The 14,925-nt window shown below is 39.2% G+C and overlaps 1 long non-coding RNA gene across 1 annotated transcript in view; it reads right to left on the minus strand.

The window, feature by feature from the left end:
• Positions 1 to 4,607: 4,607 nt before the first annotated feature.
• The window catches only part of LOC128905526 (uncharacterized), a 31,772-nt gene continuing 21,454 nt past the window's right edge, over positions 4,608 to 14,925 (minus strand). The window contains exon 3 of the long non-coding RNA XR_008464896.1: positions 4,608 to 4,773. This is a non-coding gene — a long non-coding RNA (uncharacterized LOC128905526). The remainder of the gene's footprint in view (positions 4,774 to 14,925) is intronic.

Raw genomic sequence — 14,925 nt, forward strand, 5'->3', positions numbered from 1 at the left:
CATGTATCTCACAACATCTTTGGGGGTGGCTTATGTTGTTGATCAATCATCAATGTACATAAATTTATATTCCCATATTAAATATGGTAAAATGGATCAAATATCTAAAACATTGGGGTAAAATTTTATAGATTTTTAGCAAACTAGAGTCATTGTAACCTCCATCACTTTAAAGGGAAACCAGCAAAAGACTTTTTTTTTTTTCCTTTTTCTCCATTAAGAAAAGAAAAAAAATAAATGCACTAATATGTGCCAAGGACAAATTATTCTTGTCTGATGAGTGGTCTGCTCAGGAGCCCCTGTTTGTATCTGCTCAATCCTCCTGCCATGACTTCCACTTCTCTTGAAACTCTTTGTAGGAACATTTGTTTGTGCAGTCATGCACTGAGTGATACTGGAGAAACAGTAACTGAACCAGCTGCAAAATAACACCTATTTGCAGCAATATTTTTCAACTGTATGAATTCCCTGAGCTGCTCCATCATATCAATAGTCATGCTGACACAGGACAGGGCTGTTTAAGCTAACACTATAGGAGAAACGTGCATGGAACCATTGTTTTAAGACCCTAATTCCTTCCTGTTTATGGTTCTAGAGTGACTTTATGCAGTCAACTGACCTAGTCAGATTGTCCTGTACAATCAATAGCAGGGTCACTACAGACAATTTATGATACTACTAGTGGTGCTGTCTGCAAGATTCTGTTAAGCCTTGTTGGGTTATTTTATTCCTTTTGCATCATATTGTATTTCTCCTATGCTTATTCCTCTCACGTTTCATTGCAATAAGCTTTAAAAAGTTCAGTTTGGATTGTAACCGGTCTGATTCTAAAATGTTCTCTTTTTATCCCTTGAGATATCTGTTCGTTAAAAAAAAAAAAAAAAAAAAAAAAAAAAGTCCTGCCTACCCAGGATTTGCAAAGAAATAAATAGAGATTGTCATTTATAAGGAATTTGTTAATGTAGCAGAAAAAAAATCACTTGGAAACCTAAATTGCATAGAAACCCCTGAATCACAATTGAGCAACACACAGATCTGGGATACCATTTATTACAGGAGGCAAACCCGTAGTCAGATAAAAATTGCAATAAAAGTAAAAATTCATGGAATACAATTTATTTTCAATGATTACAGAAGGCTGTTCTCAACTGTGCAAACAGTAGTTCATAGGTCAGGGATCATCAGGGAGCATTTTAGCCAGCTCAATTGCCTAAACATAGTGCCACTGAAGATATTAATAGCTATTGTCTGCACGCGTATTCTACAAACAGCTCACTCTCCACAAGGATGTGGGTCTTCTCTTGGCTGTATCTGCCAGTCCTCTTAGGATCTTTCAGATAACCTAGAGCACCTAAGATGGCACTAGATGTCTGTGTCTGGGCAAGAGAACTGCTTCGCCCATGTTCATAAAGCATATCAAAGGTATGCTTTCCAGGAGATGATAACATCTAATCACACTGACCGGATTCTCATTCTGCAGGAGCAGCAGCGTACACAGCAGCTGTGTTTACAGCAAATGCAGTCCTCATCATGTCTGCCTTAAATACACTATACATTCTCAGAAACCTCCCATGTTTTAGCTTAGTGGCTATTTTTCTGAGCTTGACTATGGTCTCCTCAGGAAGCTCTACAGCACCAGTTGGAGAAGGAATTTTCAGGAGCAGGACACTACCAGATGGCTGTTCTTTGTCTGTCTGCATCTTCCCTTCCTACACTCACAGAAGTACGTCCCAGTAGTCACCAAAATGTTTAAGGAAATAACCTTTAACCAGTGTGAGCAAAGAAATGTAGAGTGTGGGATAGGGGAGGAAGCAGCAAGTATCTGATGAGACAAATGGGAAAAGACACCTGAAAAGGAAAGGCTTAATGGAGAGTTGGGAGAGCTAGTGGATGCTTAGTAAGGCAAAATCCGAGACCACCAGCTGAATCTAGGGCTGAGAGGCGGCTGGAGGATTGGAGGGAAATTAAATGGCTTGACAGTCCAGTCAGAAGTGCTGAGAGCAAGATTAGCAACTATGCTAATGCTTAGGATAGTAATATGGTCATCCTACCTACCTACCTACTGAGTGTATTAATGAATAAATAATTATTCTATTCTTTAAATTGTGTGCATCCTGCTGGCAGAATCTCTTTCGCAGTATGTCAGTCACCTGAACAAAAGTGACCCAGTGAGGGAAGATCATTCTTCTCCCTCTGTGTTTCCATCATACTTTCTTTCTTACAGGTTCCCATGTAGGTCAGCAGCCTTTTGGAGATTTTCTGGTTTGCAGGAGATGTTACAAAGACCTTTCTGCATTCACAGGGAGTCTTTTTCATTGTGTTATCTCTGATGCCTTGCTTGAATGCCTTGCTCTTCTGAGCCTTTTCCTGTTCTCTACCGTGTTGTTAAGTCAGTGCTGGTTGTGTTTCCCACACATTTAATCTCCTCTTCTAATGGATGTCCTACCTCTTGCTCTGGAAACTTCTCTGGATAAATATTTGTCAGTTTTTCTCAGAAGAAAGTTCTCCCTCCTTCGGATATTTACACCTGACTCTCTGTGCAGCTACCAGGACAGCACAAAGAAGCAATCTTTTCAACAAAGAGAAGATAGTACACATCATAAACCACAACGAAACAAAGCAATTCTTTTCTAATACACTGGTTAAGGATTGAATGAATCCTTAGCTTTCTGTTGTGGCAACTCTAACCTGAAGTAATTTCTTTCCACACCTCCATGTTTGCATATATGGGTCCACTTCTATGTTATTGATCCAATACAGCCTCTTGCAAAAGGCTTGTGTAAACTCTGCACCATTAAGCTTTCTATATCAAGGGATGGTTAACAGCTAATGGCATCGAAAATGAATATTTGCTTCCATAAAGACCTTCTGGTACCTTATTTTTTTGTTTCCTTTAGAGACCATTATATTTTGAAACAGCTGTTCATTCAATATGACACTTTGTGTATGTTTTATTGTTCCTGGTCATTGCAAAGTATGTGTGCATAAAAAGAGTTTATTTTTCTTGTGTTCATTTGCCTCTACTACCTCATAATCATAACCGAGCATAATCATAACAGAAGCAATACCATATATAAACAGCATAGTTAGTAGGTAAAATTTTTAAATGTCCCATATAGTTTCAGTTGCTTCTTAGAGTAAAATGATGAAAAAAAGATTAAGATGCTTTAGTTGGCCATGGAAAAACTATGTGAGTGTTCACATTTACTTTGAACACCTTTGGTGTTCTGCATTTATGATTCTCACACTGCAGGGCCCAACTCACCTTAGGGCTTCATTTCCATGGCAAACAACACTGTCGCGCATGCAAGACCCTTCCACTTGTGCAAACCCTCCTTAGCAGTACTGTGGACATACGTCATGTTAGCTGTGCTTTCTCTGCCTTCCTGAGCAGAGATGTCCATCCATTTCATAACATTCCTCATATACTAAAAAGATTTCTAAAAAGAAAAAAAGATGCTTCACAGGCACAGAATCAGGTCCCAGTATGCTGAGATGTTTGTTAGTTGAAGAGGTTTGTTAGCTCGCTGCTGCTGGATCTGATGGAATCAAGGCAAACTGATGCTTCAAATGTGAGGAGATAAAAAAGAAAAAGTCTGGGGAAGCTTATCAAATATTTTTTCAATCCACAAATCTGTACCAAGATTTTTTACTGGAAGAAAGCCATGGTATCACTGGCAATCTGTAACGACCTGGGTCTCAGAACTGGCCTGCATGTGAAACACAAAAGGAAGGATCTTTAAAAGCCAAAACTCTGGGTTCTGGGACAGCTTTGTTACTAGGAGTTAAGGACAAAAATGGGCTGAAGGGACCCTCCTACCAAATTACTATGTTGCTACTGAATTATTTTCCACAGCCAACATCTCCTTTCAATATCAGGCAAATCCTTGCTGCTGGACAGAGGCCAGCTCTGTGAATGAATTGCTGGCTCTAGTTACAGTTTTCCAAACCTGAAAGTTAGAGTAGAAAAGTGAGGGTGGAGATATGGGCCATTGTGTGTGGACATAGATTGGGTGCTGTTCTATGTGAAGAGAAGCATCACAAGTAACTTTGTGAACCATGTCTCTGGCTGAGTAAGGGTATCCCCAAGTTTTAATTGCATTCTAACACTGAAATGGTAGAAGTGGAGTGGTTAGCAGTTAAAATCCTTCCATCTCCAATCCTTAGAAAATTTTACTTCTGGCATTAATTACACACTCTAGCAGAGGACCAAAGATTTACCTTATACCATGAGTATGAAGCTCGGAGAGTTGTGCAGTTCTTTTTCTGCCTATTTCTGCTAACACTAGTTGGAGTAACCAACCACTAAATCTGCAGCTGCTGGTATAGATCAGCACAAACACATAGTCTCTTCTTAAGAGTGAGTTTTATCCATCCTGAAGATAGAGTTTGAATGTCTCACTAAGTGGAGGAAAAGTCAATTCCCTTTCCAGTTATCCCCACACTCCAGCATTTCCATAAAAATATAATGGCACCGGTAGCTGTACATGTAGTTCAATCTTCCTTAGAAAGAATAATCAAAGACTTCCCAGGGAGTCTGATTTAAGCATTTATTGCATGTCATCCACAGTGCTTTTGTTTTTTGCAATAAAACTTTCATTGGCATTAGTTGCAAACTTGGTAGTTACATAGTTACAACGCTGGAGACTGAAAAGTTCAGAACATTTTCTTTTTACGTGATTTATGCTTGTTGATCATTTCAATTTGCAGAGGCTGTCCATCATGAAAGTGATAAGGAGAGAAAATGCCAGTCATTTTAATAGAGCAAACTGCCTAAAAGAGAAAAGAAAATTAACATCTGTTTTTCTTGTCTGATCACAAGAGATAACCACAGACCATCACATTTCAAATTATCCTACCACATTATTATCACCTGCTTGCATCAAGATTGTTTGGGGACCCCTCTGAGTCCAAGAAGTCAGAGACGGTACTGTAATTTAACTTTTTTTTCATTCAGGAAGTAGCTCATGCTTGCCTTGAGTAAATAGTATCGTCCACTGTTTTTCAGCCTATATAAAATGCAATAAATCATATACTGTTTGTGAAAAAATAAAATAAAATCAAAGATTGTCTACTAAAAGGTTCAATAAACATTTTCATTGCCAGACTGATTGGATTTGTCTCTAAAAGTTTATTTTTATTTGCATACATTTTTTGTGTCTGAAGTTAGGAATGTATACATGGAGAGAAAGGAGGACTGGGGATTTTTGTGGTTTGGGATTTTGTTGTTGTTGTTGTTTGTGTTTTGTTTCTTTTGGGGTAATTTTATCAACCTGTTCATATTGATTTATAGACCATTACAAGATAATAAACTAAGATAAGAAACCCTGGTGTAACATAAATTTGATTTGCATATTTGTTATAATTATGTTGAATTGTGATAATTATAATGAATATTAGGCTAATTTCCCTTCTTGTTCTTTGTTTTCTAATCATATTTCTCTTCTGTGACTGTCATTACCAGTAAAGGCACAGCCAGTTCATCTGTTGAATTAGTATCTTTCCACTTCAGTAAAATTACAAAGCATGATAAATTACACAGGACCAAAATATTTTGAGCTATGATTTACAGCCCGTCATTTAAAATGTACATAGCAATAGGAAATAATCTATGATGATTAAACAGTCATAATCTAGATTTACGTAAGGGACTAGAGGATCATATTCATCCTCAGAGCCTAAATCCTCCTCACTATCCTCCTGAGCCTGGAAACATGGGTTAGAAATCTCACAAAAACAAGACTTCTCTTGAGACAGGGACAAAGGAAGAGTGGGAGAGAGGGAAAAGTTACAGGTAACTCTCCTGTGTGCGGTAAGAGTGGGTAAAGAAAACTTTCCTCACATTTCAGTGCTCCCGCTTACACTCATGATCAGAAAGAGGCACAGCAGAGTGAAAAAACGAGTACCTGTCTTCTGGGTTGAGCTTTCTGGGTATGCTCATGTGTTTCAGTCAAAAAAAAAAGTCTCTTATAGAAGCTCTGGCAATGCATAACTTCCAACATCAAGTATATTGACAAATAATTGATTTTGAGAATGCAGGATTGTACCAGTTGCAGGTGCCCAGGTGCTGGCAGCCGCAGTAGTAGTATGTGACACACCTGTGAGGACCAGCCAGGTCTGCCCTGTGCTGGACATAGCCGATTACAGCCAGCTCCAACCGCCCCACCACAGGGCACAGCTGAACCCATCAAGAAAATCATAGAATCATAGAATCATCTGCCATTTAATAATTCTTCCAAGTAAAGGAGTGGTAACAGTAGACAAGTTGGGCATTTAAATTGCCACTATTGAGCAGCTGAATTAACCCACTGCTTTCATGAAACGAACTGCTTCCATTGCTGTTCAGGTACATTGCAGATTGCTCCATCTCTTACACTCTTTTCAAGTGCTTTCTTTGTAACTGTAAGAGTTTATGATGCTCTGTCTTTTTTATGAGAGAACTTAAGATGAGAATCACAAGAGTGCTTGTGAAGCACAAGCTGGTACACAAGCACCAGCTGTTTCTGAATCCTGCGTCTGTTCCAGAACAGTTCTGCTTTACCTTGACAGCTGAATTTTTGTTTTGCTTTTTTGATGAATTCTGTGTATTCCTGAGAATTAACCTGTTATATATCCTGCTTACTAGCAAAAGAATTTCTTCTGACAGAATAAATGCAAAACATAAAGGATGGATAAACTTTTGTAAATTCCTGTCTGTTAGTGTAACTTTCCCTACTAATTTTAAAATTATATTAGATAGCCATATTAAACATTTCATACACACATACTACAGTTACACATATTCTATCTTCATCTGTCTTCCAGAATATCTAAATATTTGCACTTATACTTTGCATATGTATACTTATATATATGCACATATATATATTTTGACATAACATTAGCTGTTTCCAAGTCCATATAGAAATATCAATAAATCATTTAGAAAAAACAAAATGAAGATGGGATATTTTTTTTTGGTAATGTCTACACCCTCTTTGCCATTTTATGTTTTCATATCCAAAACATAGCCCCATAAAAGCTACTATGAAAAAAATTAAGTCTATCCTAGCCAAAACCAGTACAGCCACAAAATTTTCTTCTTAATGTAGTATACTCAGGTATGTAGAAGACTTTTTAGTTTTAAAAGAAAATGCAAAGCTTGATCATGTTTAACAGGAAGGACATAGTTTGGTGTTTTAAGAATTTCAAAACTTAATTCCAGCAGTTCTAGACGCCTGACTTTGAGGGCTCTGTTTTCATCCGCATATCCCTCTTTACACTGAAAAATCAGACACTTTGCAGAATGCTTAATGTACATATATAAACACCACCTGTCATCAGTGAAAATCATATTGTAAGTAGTATCACAAAAATGCTGACCAAACAGAAGCTCAGCTGCAACTATTAAAAATAAAAATGAGACTTGAGTGCTGGTTTTTGGTGGTGTGGGTTTTTTGGTTTTTTTTTTTTTCCAACAAACCCTACCTTTCAAATCTTTTGGTTGGAAAAAAAAAAGAAAAGAACATTAAGAAATAAAAAACAATATGCATGTGTCATTCTGTCTTCCAAGATCAGCTTTGATGTTCCAAGATCAACTTTGGTAAGGCACATTCCCTGGTTAGAATAATGCTTTTCTTATTCTTTGTTCATATACAATCTCATTTATTTCAGTAAGTTTTCCTTTGTAAAGTAAGAGTCAAAAATAATTACAGTGCGAATGAGGACTGGTTGGTTTCACCTGTTGTGAATTTAATGATGATCCATATCAGCATCTATAGTATAAGCTTTATTAATTGTTTGTAATTTGCAGTTCACTCATTCACACAAACTCTGCAGTGGCATTGTGATTAGTGTCTCCTGTCCATATCAAAACAGAAAAAATGGACTTGACTGTATGGAAAAAAATTTCTTGACAGCGTTTGCCTTGAAAAAGAATCTTGACTATTTGTCAAAAAGACACAGAAATATATTATTTTTTCATTATAAAATAAGTATGCCAACCTAAATTTGAGAAAATAAACATACATTCTCACTCTTCAAAATATTGAGATACTAGGATCTACTTTACGTCCACTTTTCATTAAATCTTTGTTAATGCTTCCTGGATTTTAGAACCTATTTAACAAGGTGGAACTGTATCTGAAGATTCTTAGTAAAATAATAATCCTTATTTTAAGGAAAAATAATTACAGTGTAAATTAAATCAGGGGCTTTATTTCTGTCTATGAAAAACACAAAGCAGGATTCTGTACTGAAATGGTTATATTTCTTATAAAATAGAATGTAGCAGTTTCTTGTGTGTGTCTGTGGTTGGAAATGAGAAACTGTCTGTAGAAAAACATTTTATGGACCTATAAATAATCAGAAGAAGAAAGAAACCAATCACACCTTAGTCATAGCGAGCGTAAAACATTCTTCCCAAAATGAAATTCACATATGTCAGTGTGCATCTAAATTGCATTTCAACAGCTGAGATAGATAGAAAACCTTAAAACAAGCTTTTATTATGGGAATACTGGACACAGTCCAACCCTGTGCTGCATTAACATGCTCAACGTTTAAAGTTATAATTAGTCTACAAACTGAATAAAAAAGATGCATTGCTTGTAAATGTGACAAAATTCCAATCCATGCTCTCACATTTAAAGAGCAGTATCCTTCCTGGGCTGATGAACAGGACAGATGAGGGGATGCCAGCTTGTGGCTCTTGGTCTACTTGCATTTCATGAGCTCTAAAATTGGCTACTTTACCACAGCTATGGCATGGGCCGACAACCACAGGCTGTACTGAGTTGTGAATGCTTTTTCAGTAAGAGGAAAAAAAAGAAATTAATATTATGGGGAAGCCTTGGAATCAGGCTGGTGGAACTATTCCTTGGTAAGCGCTGTAGCCCCTGGGTTTCTACCCCTTGCCTCTAAAAACTTTCCAGAGATATATTTTCCCAGGTCCTTCTCTAGAATATAAATTAAGTTTTTCTTAAATTATTTGTTCGATTTTGCTTGCAGTGAATGGCCAAGTAACCTTTCAGTATGTGAGGCTGTCAGGCTCCAGAACAAAAGAAAACCTCTAGGAAGGGACAATTGGGGAAGTTAAATGTATCCAAGTGGGATTCAGAGAAAACTCAAACCCAAAAATCTACACAGAGCAAAATACAAGTGTTGCTTGACTCTAACCTGATCTAAACCCAGTCTTTTCTTTGGAGATATCAGTTCAGACTCTGCTTCACTGAACTTCTGATGAAACAGCATGGTGTAGGAGGAAGGCTGTTGTCAAGGGTCTGGTTACAGTTCCTCAGTTTTCAGAGTGGATCTCCTGCTCCCCGAACCCTGGCAAAGGTTAAGGCTGATTAAAGTGTAGTATGTCAGATGGTGTCAGCAGAATCAGTATGAGTAGTAGAAATAATAAGTCATAAACATATAGCAAAAATCAGGAAAGCCACAGAGATTTTGGTTTAAAAACCTCTACCACATTAGTGCAACATTGCAAAAATCAAGTCTTGTATGAAACTTGATCAAGTCTGTAGGAGTTAAAACATTCCAACCACCATATTTGAGGTGCTGAACTAAAGAGCTATTTTGACTGCTTACAGAAAAAAATCAGAACTGTTTACTATTCATTGATTAAATTAGAGTTTAGATTAGCCAAATTATAAAAACAAACAAACAAACAACAAACAAAACAAACAAACAAACAAAACACAAAAAAACCCCCACCAAACACAAAACAGCCCAAAATTAAAACAACCAAGAAACATGGCATCTCACAGAGGGCTGATAAATAAAATGTTTTGGAATTCACCTTTAAGAGCAGGCTTTTCTCACAGCTGAAGTGGTTTTTGAACTACCTCTCGTTGTGGCCTAATGCCTTCCTGTGTAGGAACTAAAGAGCAAATAGTGATTAAAGGTGACAGAGATTTTTCAGTTCATTGTTTTGCTCAACAAAAGCTTATCATAGATAACAGGTTCAGTCCCATGCTGACAGTTATGCCCAAGATGGAACAAATGATCATTTCTAAAAATCAATAAAAGTAGAAATGTGGGCATTGACTAGACTACTAGACTAATATCGCAGGCTTGGCTTGCATTTCCTTTGGTATTTCCAGTCGATTTATTATTAGGTAATGACACGGTATTCTCCGCAATTCTCCTGAGCAATTTGACCATATCTCATCAATCAATCTGTCAATGCATTTTAGAAATTCTACATATTTTTCATATGCTTGCCCTTCACAACACAGTTACTAGAACATTCATTATCTTCCAATGGACATCTAAGGGCATCATTAGGGTCACTTCTGAAATCCTTCAAGATATTTGCTTTCAGATAATGAGTATTAAATGCCAGCAGACATTCAACACATAATAAAAATTCTGGGCTCTGGAAAGAATGAAGAGAGGATTATGCATTTTAGGGAATGATTCCTGTGAGCACCATTCATTTTGTTAACTTCTAACGAAAGAACATAGATATAGATGAAACTGTTTTGTGTGGACTTACATAATTTGATTGAAGTCATATTTCAAAATACATTGACTCTGTATGAGTCAAAATAGTAGTTCTCTTTGAAACACAGTAAGAAATTATGTATTTCAGTTTTTCTAAACTACTATTTGCAATTAAAGTTGCAGCCAACTTTTGACTGCATGCTCTATTTGTTTGTGTCTTTTTTTTTTAAGGGGACAGCTGTGTTAGTTTAGGCACAGTGCCAGACAAAGTTAATGGCTTCTTGGCTGCAGCTGATTCACATTCAAACAAGCAAGAACCTCACATCTGCCCATAACCAGTCTGCATAGCTGAGTCAGTACCTCCCAAAAATAAGCTCTATGTAAGACATCCTTTTCATGAATTATGAAATCCGGCTTGCAGCCGTCATGGATGCAGGCACAGTAGAGTAGACATGCTTCTGTCACTGCTCACACAAGTGTGGAAGCTATACTTTCCCTTCAGAATTGGCGTCATAGCAATACTGAGAGACACACAGCAAAAGAATGTTTTCATAAACACGTATTTCAGATGAAAAGGACTCAGAAAGTTAAGGACGTAAGACAACAATAAGCAATTAAGAACATTTTAACCTGAGATTGATCTCACATTATTTTATGAGCCCAGGGAAGCAGTTTGGTTTTTTTTGGTTTTTTTGGGGGTCTTTGGGGTTTTTTGGGGTTTTTTTTGTTTTTTTTTTAATTAACCAACACCAAGAATTCAGATAGGAATTATTGGAATTTAGTGGGAGCTTCCAAGAAGATCCTCAGGTGAAACAAGCAAGTAAGTAAACCTCTGAGATCCAAAGAAGGACCTAGATGAATATAATCCTAATGTGAGTCTTGGTACATCTAAGTGCTTTAGTTCATACCAGAAGTGCAACTTCTATATGAATCTTCCATTTGTTCCCACTTACTGCACTTTGGCTCATGTCACAGAGTTACCTCAGAGTGTGTAACTGGATGAAACTACACTGAAAGATGTGCTGCAGAGTCATGTTTAATAGGCTTACGATGGCAATGAGCATGCAGTCCATAAGAGGAAACTCCAGTTAGTCTAAAGCAAAGCTTCCCAGAATGGGCAAAGTGTGGACACTGGACACTTAGCACCAACTGCTTCATCCCTGGAAGTGTTCAAGGCCGGGCTGGATGAGGCTTTGAGCAGCCTGGTCTAGTGGGAGGTGTCCCTGCCCAGGGCAGGGAGGTTGGAACTAGATGATCTTAAGGTCCCTTCCAACCCGAACCATTCTATGATTCTGTGATTTATTAAATAACTAAAACCTTTCCTATGCTACTGTATGATTTAAAACGGACATAGTTTTTTGTTTTATCCTCTCAGAAATGCCTATTACAACTATCAAGCAATCAACAATAAAGTCAGCACCATTAGTAAAAAGGAGTTTGCAAAATTATTTCTACTCTCTGCTTCTCAGTTACATAGAAGGTGAATGCACCTTGTATATAGAGAGCTGGATGGTTCTATGGTACTTTTTATGAGACAGAATTACTACTGAAGTTCCTTCTATTGCTCTCATGACAGTGAACCTTTGGGTGTTACAATTTTATCTTTGTTGGCTTCTAACATCTGGCTGAATCTACTTTTTTCTATTGCTTCAATTATGTACTTTCTCTTTTCTTTTACTGTCACATTTACCCAATCAAATGATCAAAGTCATTGAGGCCAGCATTGATGTATCAAATATGAGTGACATAATATCAATTCATGTAACTCTTGAGCTAAAAGCTATCCACACCCTGTCTATGGTTACATTTGCAAAGCAATCATTTGTTGGCATTTCCCATCTTAATGTGCTAATCCTGTTGGTAACATGGTTAATACTAAATTTCCAGGGGCAGGAGGTGGGGGTATCTTACTAATGAATGAAATATGTCTTTCATTGCTAAATACAGATTCAGTGCTGAAAAGGCTCTGATAAACACCCACTAGTGTGGGTGTTTGCTACAGGCCACCTGATCAGGAACAGGAAGTTGATGAGGCCTTCCACAGACAGAGAAATGTAGCCTTGTGGTCACAGGCCCTGGTTCTCATGGGGGGCTTCAACCACCTTGATATTTGCTGGAAAGGCAAGACAGCCAGGCACGCACTGTCCAGGAGGTTTCTGCAGAGCATTTATGATAACATTTTGATACAGGTGGTGGAGAACCTGAGGAGAGGTGTCCTGCTGGACTAACAAACAAAGTTGGGGATAAGAAGGTTGGGGGCAGCCTTGGCTGCAGTGACCATGAAACGGTGTAGCTCAGTGTCCCATGTGGAAGAAGAAGGGCAGAAAGACTTCAGGACAGCTAACTTTGGGCTCTTCAAAGACCTGCTTGGAGGAATGCTATGAGTTAGGGCTCTAGAAGGTAGGGGGGTCCAAGAAAGCTCATTAATATTCAAGCACCACTTCCTCCAAGCTCAAGATCAGTCTATCCCTATGAATAAGAAATCAAGCAAAGGAGGCAGGAGACCTTCATGGATGAGCAAGGAGCTTCTGGAAAAACTCAAATGGAAGAAGGAAGTTTACAGAATTTGGAAACAGTGACTGGCCACTTGTGAGGAAAATGGAAACATTGTCAGAGTATGCAGAGATGCAACAAGGAAGACTAAGGCCCACTTGGAATTAAATCTGGAAAGAGATGTCAAGGACCACAAGAAGAGATTCTTCGCGTACATCAGTAGCAAAAGGAAGACTAGGGAAAATGTGTGCCTACTGCTGAATGAGATGGGTGGCCTGGTGACGGAGGATACAGGGAAGCCAGAGTTACTGAATGCCTTCTTTGCTTCAGCCTTTACTGCTAAAGCCAGCCCTCAGGAACCCCATACCCTGGAGGTAGGAGAAGCAGTCTGGAGAAACAAAGACTTTCCCTTGGTCGAGCAGGATTGGGTTAGAGATCAGTTAAGCAAACTTGACACCCACAAATTCATGGGCCCTGATGGGATGCACCCGTGAGTGCTGAGGGAGCTGGCAGATGTTATTGCGAAGCCACTCTCCATCATCTTTGAAAGGTCCTGGAGAACAGGAGAGGTGCCTCAGGACTGGAGGAAAGCAAATGTCACTCCAGTCTTAAAAAAGGGCAAGAAGGAGGACCTGGGAAACTACAGGCCAGTCAGCCTCACCTCCATCCCTTGAAAGGTGACATTCTGGATGTCATCTCTGATTATCAGGAATGGTCAACATGGAGTCACCACAGGGAAATTGTGCTTGAACAATCTGATAACCTTCTGTGATGTCATGACTGGCTGGGTGGATGATGGGAGAGCAGTGGATGTTGTCTACCTCAACTTTAGCAAGGCTTTTGATACTGTCTCCCATAACATTCTCATAGGTAAGCTTAGGAAGTGTGGGTTAGATGGGTGTACAGTGAGATGGACAGAGAACTGGCAGAGCTCAGAGGGTTGTGATCAGTGGCGCAGAGTCCAGTTGGAGGCCTGTAAGTAGTGGTGTTCCCCAGGGGTCAGTACTGGGTCCAGTCTTGTTCAACATATTCATCAGTGACCTGGATGAGGGGACGGAGTGTACCCTCAACAGTTTGCTGATGATAAAAAACTGTGAGGGGTGGCTGACATACCAGAAGGCCATGCTGCCATTCAGTGAGGCCTGGACAGGGCGGAGAGGAATGAAATGAAGTTCAACAAGGGCAAGTGTAAGGTCCTGCACCTGGGGAGGAATAATCCCACACACTGGTACAGGTTAGGGGCTGACCTGCTGGAAACTAGCTCTGCAGAAAGGGACCAGGGAGTCCTTTCTGTGGGTGTGTCCTTGTGGCCAAGGCAGCCAATGGTCTCCTGAGGTGCATTAAAAACTGTGTGGTGAGCAAGCCGAGGGAGGTTTTCCTTGCCCTCTGCTCTGCCCTAGTGAGACCACATCTAGAATACTGTGTCCAGTTCTGGGCTCCTCAGTTCAAGAAAGACAAGGAACTACTGGAGACAGTCCAGCAAAAGGGCTATGAAGATGATCAGGAGACTGCAGCACCTTTCTTATGAGGGAAGGCTGAGAGACCTGGGCCTGCTTAGCCTGGAGCAGAGAAGTGTGAGAGGGGATCTTATCAATGCTTACAAATATCTTAAGGGCGGGTGTCAAGAGGATGAGGCCAGACTGTTTTCAATGGTGCCCAGCGACAGGACAAGAGGCAACGAGCACAAACCGGAACACAGGAGTCCCATCTGAAAATGAGGAAAAACAACTTTACTTTGACAGAGCACCGGAACAGGCTGCCCGGAGAGGTTGTGGAGTCTCCTTCTCTGGAGATATTCAAAACCCACCTGGGCATGATCTTATGCAACCTGCTCTAGGTGAATCTGTTTTAGCAGGGGGGTTGGACTAGATGATCTCTAGAAGTCCCTTCCAACCCCCACCATTCTGTAATTCTGTGATACTGTAATATCTTACAGAAAAGTGAAGGCAAATCAGTTTTCATTTCACCTCGAAGTCCTGTTTTTTAGTTATCATAATCTCCAAC

The sequence above is a fragment of the Rissa tridactyla genome, chromosome 2 (assembly GCF_028500815.1).
Source record: "Rissa tridactyla isolate bRisTri1 chromosome 2, bRisTri1.patW.cur.20221130, whole genome shotgun sequence".
Taxonomy (NCBI): Eukaryota; Metazoa; Chordata; class Aves; order Charadriiformes; family Laridae; genus Rissa; species Rissa tridactyla.